Below are 12383 nucleotides of genomic sequence, written 5' to 3' on the forward strand. Positions count from 1 at the left end.
CGGCCCTGCCCGCGCCCCGCTGCGGGCAGCGCGGCCGTGGCTGCCGAGGAAGGCGCGCTGTCCGCTCGCCTCTCTGTCAGAAACGCGGTCGCCGTACGGCGCCCGGCTTCCCCAAGCAGTACGCGCGCAAAACGAAGCTTTCGTGAGGTAAAAGGGGGCAGGGAGGGGTGAAAAAGGCGTTCGCAACGCTTGCCACGTGTGCCCGAGCCGCGCAACGTGTGCGGCGAGAGGTACGAGGGCATGCCCGTGGTGATGGTGCAGCAAGTGGAAGCAGGGACCGCAAAAGTTACGTAAACTGCGTTACTCATTATCAGTCCCTCGGTCTTGGGGTGCTAGGTTCGTGCTTGCCTTCACCCAGTGTCACTGGGAACTGCTTTTGACAACAGTTACTGCAAACTCTACCATCTCATTTGCTTATCCCTGCATAGCATGCGTGGTGAAGCAATCATTTTGAAATTTATAGGGAAGTAAAACGATACATCTGTTAAGGAAAAATTTCACAAAATGTCTGTGACAGCGGCTTTTCTTTTGGGTCTGATATCAAAAAAAAACCGTGCGTAAGAGTTCCTGTTTGTGACTTACAGCAGGCATTTGTTAGCATGTATTAGAAGTATGATCACAGACCATAATCTCTTGTTTTCATGGGGTTGTGTGTTCTTGTTTGGGAACAAACTTGCACACTTTTAATGGTGGAGGTTAATTTGTTGTCCTGGTTGACCTCTGGTTGGTCCTGCTGCATCATTTGGAGAAGCTGCTGCCTCAGTGGTATGACCAGTTCCAGTGCTGGTGGTTGTGCCCCCCCCCCCGCCCCCCCCCCCCCCCCCAGTAGCTCAGGGGTTTGCATTGGTACGAAGTCTGTCACCTTCCCTTGAGCAGCCACTGACAGGGGGTTTGAACTGCTGTGTGGGGCTGTGAACTGGAGCTGAGGAGGCTCCAGCACCTGTTGGCTGTGTGACCCCTGCAGAGCTGGTCACAACTTGTCGGTTGGCACCTTGTGTCATACCTTTGGGGAAAATCCCTTTGGCCACCTGAACTGTGGAGTGTGAAACTTCCAATTTGGAGGCTCCTTGCAGATGAAAGGATGAAAACTCTGTAACTAGGTAAAGATCTAATCCCAAGTGAGGAGCAATGATGTGGGTAGGACTTCTAACTGCAGTGGATGTTCCTGGCAGGAAGATGGTCTTCTGCACCTCAGTAGGCTCAGATACTTAGTGTATGAAACAACTGATTGATAGGATCAGCTTCTTTGTGGTTACCAAGAGTTGCTTAGACTACTAAAAATTTCAGAGTGAAAACATGAACCTAAAACTGATGTGCTTATTTTATTTTCTTTCTGTTAGGCGGAAGGTTTTGAATATACCATGTAGAGTTAACTGCTCCTCTGCCATTGTTGTCTCTCAAAATCACCACATTATCCCTTTATGACCACCTTTCTGCATTCTCTTGTTCTGCTATGGCAGGGATACATAACAAAAGAGAAATGGAAATACTTATTTATGCCTGAATCACATAATTTAATCTCCTCATGCATGGCCAGTTAATCTGCACTGGAAAAATACCAGTTTGATTCTTGGCACCAAGTGCTGTTGATGACTTGTTTTTCTTGGAAGAATTAGACCAAGAAAAAAAAAATTCTAATGCTGCTGTTCACTAAGGTTGCATACTTTATTTTGTCTTAACTATGGTCAGTAAAATACATTCAAGTTATCATAAAGTGTCCTTGGATTTTCATGATACTTTGAATAGATGACTTTTGTCATCTGACCTAAAATAGCTACAGTAGGAAATGTTTCAGCCAATCTGTTTTTGCTTTAGTATACTTCAGTTCATAACTTTTAGTCATACATAAGGGGAAAAATAATGAGTATGGATTGAGCCCTCACTATTTCCTTCAGAAGTATTCGTGCAAAGCCATTGAGCAGGCTTCACCAACATCTTGGGTGGCCTCTACTCTCTTCCTTGGCATTTATTCCTGACAGTACTAAGGGACTGAATACAGTGCAATGTAGCAATGACTTTCCAGGTGCACATTGCTTCAGAGGTAATAGGAGATGTCTCTGTTTGAGTCTATTTTAATTGATGTGCAATATTCAGGTATGTGGCAACTTTGGTTACTTCCATATAGGTTGGAAGAGGACAGCCTTGACAGTAGAACTGGAGCCATTCTAGAGACTTGGGAACTGTGAATTCAGATTGAATTAAGTTACTTGAATGGCTTGGCCTGGAAAATATTGGAGATAGACTTGTGTAGCAGCTGGAGAAGGAGGTGTCTCCTGCTTGTACCCAGAAGTTCAAGTGTATGAAAACTGACTACAAAATATGAGAAAATACTTCGTTTCCCTTGGAAACCTTCTAGCACAACAGGTAGAAGCTCAGAGTATGGTACTGTTGTGGTTTAACCCTAGCTGGCAACTAAGCCCCACACAGCTGCTCACTCACTTCCCTCACAGTGGGATGGGGGAGAGAATCAGAAGGGTAAAAGTGAGAAAACTCTTGTGGGCTGGGATAAAGACTGTAATAGGTAAAGCTAAAGCCGCGCATGCAAGCAAAGCAAAACAAGGAATTCATTCAGCACTTCCCATTGGCAGGCAGGTGTTCAGCCATCTCCAGGAAAGCAGGGCTCCATCACGCACAAGGGTTACTTGGGAAGACAAACACCATCACTCTGAACGTCCCCCCTGTTCATTCTTCTTCCCCCAGCTCTATATGCTGAGCGTGACGTCATATGGTCTGGAATATCCCTTTGGTCTGTTGGGGTCAGCTGTCCCAGCTGTGTCCCCTCCCAGCTTCTTGTACACACCCAGCCTGCTTGCTGGTGGGGTGGTGTGAGAAGCAGAAAAGGCCTTGATTCTTCATTACTGCTGAGCAGTGCTTACAAACATCCCAGTATTACCAACACTGTTTCCAGCACAAATCCAAAACACAACCCCATACTAGCTACTGTGAAGAAAATTAACTCTATCCCAGCCAGAACCAGCACAGGTATGGCCCATGGCTAGTGTGTGGAGTTGTGAGATGGGAGATTAAGTTCAAATTTATTCTATACCTGATAAAAAGCACTGATGTAGATCAAAGTCTTCTTATCCTTCAGGGCAGTATCCTAAGAAGGGGACTGACCTTCAGGGAGCAAAACCAAATTCTTGACTAATTGTTTACTTGACACTGATGGGGAAGCCCACGTTTCAGTGGTTGCTTTAAAGACAAGTACATATAAAAAATATGTCACTTACAGTCCAGAGATGATTTAAGCAACAAAATCAAGTATTTTCCTACAGCTATGGTTCAGCAGGTGTTCCAGCTCCCAGCTAAAGCCTAGGGGCCCAGTCACGAGACACATTTTTAAACCGAGTTTACAACTGGCCTGTTTTTGTTTCATTTGCCTCTTTCTAAACAGAAGCTCCATGTAATCTGTGGAAGTATTTCTCTTTGATTTCATGGGCAGTGGCAGCGGAATTGGCTATCATCTTCCTGAGAGGTGATGAACTCTTGTGTATGTTCACTATGCCTCTGATATAACTGTGCCTTTCTCACTAGTCTGAAAAACAAATCCCAGAACCTGTCTTAGTAATGGAAATGATCTCATCACTGCCCTAGGTTATAATAACGTGATGTAGTAACAGAATACTTTCAAAAGAACTCTCTCTTTTTTTTTTTTTTCCTTAAAAAAACCCAAAACACAACCCAAAAAAACAAAAAAACCACCCTGGTATTCAGACTTTCCTGAGGGCTTTCATTTACTGTTTACCTCAGAGAAATGATACGAATTTCCTGACTGTACCAATTTCCAGTAGCCTGTGTGTCAACGTCTGGAGCAGCGTTACTCAGCCCATGGTGCAGGGACAGGAGGTGGTGTCTAGGAGATGTGAAAGTGGTCCACAAAGCAGGAGCAAACAAAGTACCAGAAAGCTCCAAAAAAAATATTCGGTTGTTTTAAACAGGTTGTAGGGAAAGTAAAAGTAACTAATGAACATTTAAACTTTAGCATAATTTTTTAAAATGGAAATACTGTGGCAATATTGCAGGTGAGAATTGGTGGACTTTCCTTAGAAATATCAATTAGTTCTTCAGCATGGAAGTATTGTATAGAATGAGATGATTTCTCCAAAAAAAAAAAAAAAGACCACAGTGTTGGTGAAGGAAAAAATATCAGACGTATATTGATAGATGATGTGGCCATCACTGTACAGATTTTATTCGTTTTCTCTAAGGTTCATAATGAAAGCCATGAGCTGTTGCCATTGGTAACCTGAAGCCTGTGTTGGTCCTGTATCAGCTGGCAGGTTTGGCTGGGGGCACGGACACTGCAGTTTTTCTCCCAATATGTTATCCTTTCCCGTAAAGATGGTTGCTGAGATGACGCTTTCCATCTCAGCTCATGCTTTTGCTGTGTGCTGGGGTTTCCAAGACTGTCGGTGTGTGCAGTGACGGAAGCTTTTGAGATCTGGACTGACAAATAGAGACGTTGTAGAAGTCAATGTGTGAGTGAGTTGCCCAGACTCTACAAGTAATCCCTGGAGGAAAAACAGGCGCTTCCAGGGTAAAGTTAATGTGATTCTAAAGCAGATATCCAACAAGCTACATAAATTCTGTGCTAGAAGTGCCTCTCTGTCTGCTGGCTAAGCACGGATGAAGACTTCTATATGGTAGGCGTTTGAAGTTAAGTGAGGTGAATCCTGCCTCTGGTGTCTTGTGTGTCTGAGCGCAGGAGTCTGTTGTGCAGGCTGCACAGCTCTGTTTGCAAGCACTCTTTTGAGATGCAATTTCCTTTCACATGAGTGGTAGCATTGGTAATGGTGCATCCTAGAGCTTAGAGCAAAGAATACAGTGCTCCTTTTTGTCTGCTGATAACAAAACTACTTTGGCAGACGTTTATAGGCTTAATTACTAAATTAAATGTTGCTAATTTTTTATTTTCGTCACCTCAGGATGCTGAAAGCATATTTTCAAAATATAAAGTAGGCTTTTTGCAAACAAGAATCCTTGTCTCTCCATCGTTCCAGCTTCCATCCCTAAATATGCAGATTTAGGAAGGAGACAGAAAATATAGGGTCAAATCTTCCACGTACACAAGTTCAGAACTATACATGATTTGACTCAGTCACATTTGTGTGTTTTGTGGTTATCTGATAGTAAAGCCATTGAACTGACTCATGTTTGATATTTATCTAATATTTTCCTTAGAATGATCTCAGCATAAATCAGTAAAACTTTTATTTCTTTTCTTAGTAGTATTATCAGTCAGTTACAACAGTGCTTATATCCTTAGCCAAGTTCTGTAGTAATAAATAATCCTTTTATATTTACAGTGATTATAAAGGTGTATATTTGTTTGCACACACATGCAGATTATAATAAGATCTGTACAAATGTGTATTTCTTGTAATAAGTGGCAGTCACAGTCCCCAAGGGATTGCATTTTAGAAGACATGCATGATGAACAAGACTGATAAGTGGAATGTTGGGGTAGATGGAGATGATGGAGTAAGAAGCACAGTGAATGCATATGTATAGGCTGTCTCATCCTGTCTGGTCCATTGCATTGGCCAGACCATTAAATAGAAAGATCTGGCTTTTGGAAAGCTTTGTAGGTTAAGTGTGTGTGTGTTGGGGTTTTTTTGGTTGATTTTTTTTCCTCCCTTTTTTTTTTTTCTTCCCTGTTGCTGTGTCTGTGTCTCAAGGATATAATTGTAAACGGAGCTTAACTACTAGAACTGTATTTTTCATGCATTTAACTTACTGCATTGTCAATTGGATGCTAAAAATAAATGCCCCCAAGTAGAGGATTAATTTTGGCCTGTTCCAAACTCCATTAATGTCAGTAGGAAAACAAACAACACTCATGGGCAATTGTTGTACCAGACACTGAGAAGCTCTTGCTGTGGCCTGAACCGTTACTTTGCATGCTCTGTCAGAAAAAATTGTGCCTTTGTAGTCAACATGCAAAAGTGTAACTCTATGCAAAATCAGCAGCTGCTGCCTAACGTTGCAGTCATGTTAGGAAAAAAGACAAAACACAGAACTACAAATCGTTTTGGGGAGAAGGTGACTGTGTAGACTTGTGGCATGTAACTAATCAGAAATTTTCTGGTTGTTGCTCTTGTGTACCATCTTCTAAAAATAACCTCTAATGGAGAACTGTAAAAGATAATGCACTTTTGAGGCACTTCTATTCTTTAACATTTCATAAATATGGATGCCTGCTTACATAAACATCTGCAATAATGATCATAATCTTGACCTGGGAAATATCTGTAAAATATGAAACTAACCATTCTTGTGCTGCTGTTTTGTTTAAGTCCTTTTTTTGTCCTAATCCAAAGAGAATTGATAATGAGTTTCTAACCTTAGTGCAACACCCCTTTATCTTTTGATAAAGGCATGAATGTGCTAAGTTTTCACAACCAAGGTGTTTTGGGGCTGTTTTCTTATGTGGAAAAATACTTTTTCGTCATGTAACCAAAACCCTGCAACTATGAATCAAGGACAGTGCTAGTGGAAAACCTCAAGAAAAATGAGAATAGTAGCTTGTACAACATCTATGAGGAAGATGCTAGGAAGCAAGTCCTAGCTTTTCTTATATCCAGTTTATTTTTATGGGTTTGTGTGTGTTCAGTGATGATACTTGCAGACTTTTTTTTTTTTTTTTAACCAGGCAATTTAACGTTCCAGTAGGACGTTGGTGTGATGTCTGTGCTGACAGTAATGAAAACCAGTTCTTTATTAATTGCAAAATATGCCAGTATCTTGCGTTTCTCTGGCATTTTCCATTTTGAATAGCACATGGTCACACAGACCTTCCTGGTAAGTGACCAATTACATTTAACTATGACATACTTTCAAGTATTATTTTGCTTTTTATACTTAAATTCCTTTTTCCAAGAATCCCTAATTTATTAATTTAATGAGCTCTTCAACATTCTCAACTCTCCCGTGGCTTAGTGAACATAGGTTTAATTTTTGTAAGGGTGTTTTTGATATAGAGAAATAAAACAGCTTCTTCCTAGTCATTAAGTCAAATCTGAATCAAAATTATGTATAAAAACCTGAAACCATGTCTCGTAGTCTCGCCTTAAACATTCTCCTCTCCCAAATCCACAGTGTTGTAAAAAAGTGGCCACTATAATTACGGTGAATTTTATTACGTGTTGTTTGTTTGTCTGAAAAGAATTAAGGCATGGGTGGGTTTGTTTTTTTTTTTTGCTTATCTTTTATGTGCTTCTGAGGATTATCTCTTATAATTTAGGAACTGAAATAATGCAAGCATAAAAAAGATGTTTGATATGGCTAAAGCAGAAGGAAAACAAGTTTTGTTGCTTGTAACACTTTTTTTACCAGTGAGTGCAAAGTAAGGAGGATCATGTGAACTGAGCCTGGCTTCTCCCTCCAGTTCCTTCTTCTCTTTAAAATTATTGCTTTACGTAGGTCTGTCTATGATCAGCTGTAACGCTGTGTAAGTGTTTCTGAAAGAAGCTCAGAAAAAATGGTGTTAAGTGGAGCGCAGCAGGACAGTGCTGGCTAACACACTGGTGCACGCAGGTGGAGAGCAGTGTCCAACCTGTTTTCTGTATATTTAAGATGAAGAATTTGACTTTTTTTTTTTTTTTTTTGCATGCTAGAGCAGAATATATGGTTGGTTGTGGGGCAGTCCTGCTTCTTGGTATCACTTTTTTTGCATAAATGAAGGGCCAGAGAAAGAACAAGCATCAGGGATGAGGGAGACCAAAATTCATATGCCTGCTCTGAAATGAATAGTGTGGGAAGGTGAACATTAGTCCCCCTCAACTGAGAGTGACCTGGCCACATACAGACTGGCTGTTTTGAATTAACTTCAGGTTGAGTAAAAGTGTGATTAAACTCTCCCAAAAAGAGTTTTACTAAAAACCTGGTGTAGTTCTCTAATGACAGCTTTTTGCTTTGACAAATTGACATTTTTCTGAAGAAAAAGTCTTGTTGAAAAGTGCTTGAACGTCTCCACTGTGTATTCCTTTGTCCTGTAATATGTGTCAGTCATTTCCCTTTCAGCATAGAGCTGGCACATCAACTGGTGTTTTAAGATGATGAGAGAGAGTTTGAGTTTGCAAGGGAGGTAGTAAGCCCTTGGTATCTTTAAGAAATAGTTAAATTAAAAGCTTAGAAAGTTTGGTAAGAGAGTAGTCATAGTTCATTTAAGTTTTGCTGAACTTTCTCTGGCTGACCGATCCTCTATGCCTCAGAGCAGAGCATGAAAGTCCCCCTTATGTCCCTAATTTTGCAAAGCTGTTTTGACGAGGGAATATGTAAATTTAGGTTTGCTTCCTGGCTTTGATTGCTGTCCATTTGCTTCTTGAGTCATTGTTTGTGGGTCCTTAGTGTATTAGATTGTTTGTATCACATTACTGAAGGCCACATTTATGGTCTGGGTAGTTAGCAGTTACTGCTTTTTTGTTAGTTTTGTGGGTTTTGTTTGCTTTATGTAACCATTGGTGTAGCTAACCTCTTAGTACTGGTAGAATCAGATTACAGTAAGGTTTGACATATTTTCTTGCTTATGATAAATAGAAAAATTTCCAATAATTGTATTAAATCAAAATGTTATTTTCAGTTTTAACCCATCTCCAAAACCTTAGTTGGTAATGTTGTGCATCCATTAATAGTGGTTTAGGTCCTTCCCCTCATCCTCTCGGGGCTTCACTGTGTTGATAACAGTAGCACTTGAGATAGTTGTCTGAAAATGAAGCAAGTGTCACCCAGTTCAAAACTTTCTTCCTAAATCAGCAGAGAGATTGCACTACAGCTCTTACAGCAGCTTGCTGGTTTTGCTGTTGTTACTCTGAACTCAGCAGAAATGGTGGAGCAGAAGATTCAAGCCCTTTTGATGCTGCCACCGTAGGCCTGGGAAAAGAGCAGGCGCAGGCACTTGTTGGCTGGAGCACGGATGGCAGAGATGACTGGGGGACAGCGAGAGCTTCAGAGAAGTCATGAGAGGCATGGTACAGAAAGAGGAAACTCAAGAAGGGGCAGAATAACGTGCCACTTCCTTGTGCAGTCTCCGAGCAGGAAGACGGCTTGCTGCTTACTCTTTCCAGGCAGGAGAGGAGGCCTGCAGAGGAGCTGCAACAAAGTCTTACTTGAATTCGTAGAGAAAAATCAAAACCCCTGAGTAAATGCTTTGCTGCTGTAAGTTTGGCTTCAAACACAAGCTGGTGTTTGAACTTGGGAGCTTTTTTGTAACTGCTCAAATCCTGGACTGAAGGCCTCTTTGGCTAGAGGCTTGGCTGTGTGGTGTCAGGCGGGCTTTGCGCCAAGCCGTGTGGCTTTGTGTGGAAGCCAAGTGTTAGATACATGATGAAGACCATTGGTATTGATGCACTTTCTACTGCAAAAGTGTCCAACTGGAGACTTCTCAAGAAAATGTATAGGGCAGTTGGGCTATCCTGCTAGGTCTAGTATTTTTTTTATTAAATCAGTTGATTATAAAATTATTTATATATGAAAAATACAAAGAAATCTTTCATAGTACAAGTCTACCACTTAGTCTCTCCCCTCAAGAGTATAATATATGCGGTAGGGATGGCTGTATTTGCCTTTGTGTCTATGTGTTTGTGTGAAACATACATTTATGTTACTTACTCAGACTCCAGCTTGGCAATAGCCATAAAATATTTCCATATAAATTTTACTCACGTCATTTAAAAGAGGCTGAAAAATCTCAGCGTCAGAAATTTCTTCATGACTACTTTTACTAGAAAGTCCTGACAAATTTCCTTGAGTCACTCTAACTACTTTGTCATGCTTTTAATGTTATGACCATATAGACCAAAGGAAGTGCAGCACAATTGTCCCCTTTATTGCAGACAGTGACCAGAGCTCATGTTTTGAGTAAACAGTCCCAAACCAGAACATAAAAGTTGTAATGTTGAGTCATGTTGTACAGACACTGAGTGTAAGATGATGAAACACACCTTTTGTGTGCAGTCCTTTCTCCATCCCTCCAGTGCCAGCATGACAGTAGACTGTGTGTGCTGGCTGGCATTACAGTTGGCACTGAAATGCCAGGAAATTCGGGAAAAAAAGAGCAGTTTGGATAACTTGCTCTGGATAGTAACTGAACTGAAAAAGAATTCAAAAAGATATTTAAAGGAAACAGTCACCTAACTTTCAGCTAAATTTGTTTTATTGTTGACATGTGTTATCTGAACAAAGCCAGCTGTTAATTTCACAGCTCCTTGCATTTTTAGCTATTATTGTGGTTGTTCTTTTGTGTGTAACCACTGCATAACTGTAATGCAGAAGGATTGTCAACTGCAATTGTAGCCTGAGAGCATTGGGCAGCTTTGCATGCTTGTCTCTTCCCCAAAAGGTCAAACATAAATACTTAAATAAAATTTTATTCTAATATTTTCCATAAAGTGTTTTATTTTAAACCATCCCTATCTTACAGCAGGGAAGCAAAACGAGGAGTGAAGGTGTAAGTAAGTTAAAGATATGTAATAACCAAACTCTCATTATTTTAATAAAATCTTTAAAAGGCATTGGCCCAGAAATATTTAGGAGTTGGATGACATCACTGTCGTCACCAAGGGAGAGTAAAGGATTTGGATTGAGATCTTTGGAGTCTAAATGTAGTATCCTAAAACATTCAGCAACAGTTCTTTTCACAGTACCAATGAGGCTTCTTAAAGTGGGTTCCTGGTGGTTTTGGCAGGGAACAGCTCCTGACCAGCACACTGCAGCACGGTAGAGGAAATGAAAAGTTTTGTCAAAGATCCAGGTAAGAACGAAATGCAGGGGAGATTTTTTTTAATTCCCTTCACCTAAGTTTTAAAGAAATATATTCAACAAACAACTCTGTCCAGTCAGGTGTTGCACTTGAGATGTATATAATTTAATTTTAGCAGTTATTATTTGTTTTCATTTTTGGCAGTACTTCTAAAGCTGCCACTGGTATTGAGTTTTTCCATTTTGGAGAGCCTGGCTTGACAACTCAAACGTGCTAGGTACTTGGTGCACCCATTATCTTGAAGTGTGAGTTTTTGTTCTCTGGTGCCTTAAGCTGGGCTTCGAAAAGTAAGAATACACTTAAACAAGTGACTGTCATACATAAAATGTTTATTTGCGGAATAACTACATTCTGAAATCCTTATGTACAGAACTGCTGGGCATTTTTTAATCTTGCTTTTTCTTATTTGCAGTGTGCATATAACAAATAGCCTGCATAGATGATCTTCTTGAAATGATATAACTAATAGGTGGACTTGACTAGTGTACTGTAATTGTTTTTACAGGGAATATATCCTAATAATTCTTCTTTTTATGGAACTTCCACCAGATTTTTCACATTATTCTTTGATTTTTGGCCTTCTTGTTGGAAAAACAAGCTAGCTGGTTCCCACATAAGCTACAGGGTGTCTGACCTACACAGTGGGGATTACTGAAGAGCTGCTTGAGATTTTTTTTTTTTGACAAATTTTGAGACTCTGCCATCTAATCTGATCTGTCTTGTGGCTTGGATTTCTGTAGAAAAAGACAGTGATCTTTGCCATTTAAAAAAAAAATTCTTGGAGTCCCTCAAATTTCTTTTTTTTTTTTTTTTTTTTACATTCAAGGCTGATTTTTAGTTCTAGTGCAATTTCAAGTGAAGTGAAATACAAGACATTGGAGGAAAGTTTTATGTAAAGGTATTAACTTAAGGAACTCTTTCATTCTCAGAATACGTTAACTCCTTACTTTGGATTTAGTCAGTTCCACTTTCTAATATTTCTGTAAGTTTGCCATACAGTAAAATCATGTATGATGACATGGCTTTTTCTCCTAACCTCTCACAAACTGTTGCAGTGAGTGTTTCTTGTTAACTGGCCTTTGTGTAAGCAGTATAATTGTAAGATAAACCATCATGCCCTGAATCAGCTGCCTCTTCCTTCAGGCCTGTAGTTGGTGTTCATAGTGAAAATACAGTACTTGGCTGGTTAGGAAATGTACTGGGAACTTCCATGACCGATGTGAAATAGATGCAGGTATTCAGGCAGAAATACTTCCAGCCTCTTGAATATTCCTGTTAGTAAGGCCATTCCTTGTAGAATGTAAGATAGGGATTTTATTCTTCCTCTTGGACTAAATCCAGCTTAATTAAGTTTCTTTCAGGAGCATGTCTGATTTCTGCTGACTCAGTAAGGCTTGCCTCCTGTCATAGGAGGTTACTGTAACATGGAGCTCTCCAGGAGGTGCTTGGCAGCTGTATATAGAGAACTGTCCTGGTTATTGTACCACTTCTGTCTTCCTCATTTTTGGCCTCTAAAGTAGCCTCCAGCACTAGATAAGGTGTAAATTAACCTTGTGTCATGGTTTAACCCCAGCCAGCAACTAAGCACCATGCAGCTGCTCACTCACTTCCCGCCCGCCCCCCC

The 12383-nt window shown here is 40.4% G+C and overlaps 1 protein-coding gene across 1 annotated transcript in view; it reads left to right on the top strand.

Annotated features, from left to right (window-relative positions):
- Positions 1 to 12383, top strand: part of PLA2G4A (phospholipase A2, group IVA (cytosolic, calcium-dependent)) — an 84687-nt gene that overhangs the window by 441 nt on the left and 71863 nt on the right. The window lies entirely within an intron of this gene.

Source organism: Haliaeetus leucocephalus, unplaced genomic scaffold (assembly GCF_000737465.1).
Source record: "Haliaeetus leucocephalus isolate CR32 unplaced genomic scaffold, Haliaeetus_leucocephalus-4.0 Scaffold730, whole genome shotgun sequence".
Taxonomy (NCBI): domain Eukaryota; kingdom Metazoa; phylum Chordata; class Aves; order Accipitriformes; family Accipitridae; genus Haliaeetus; species Haliaeetus leucocephalus.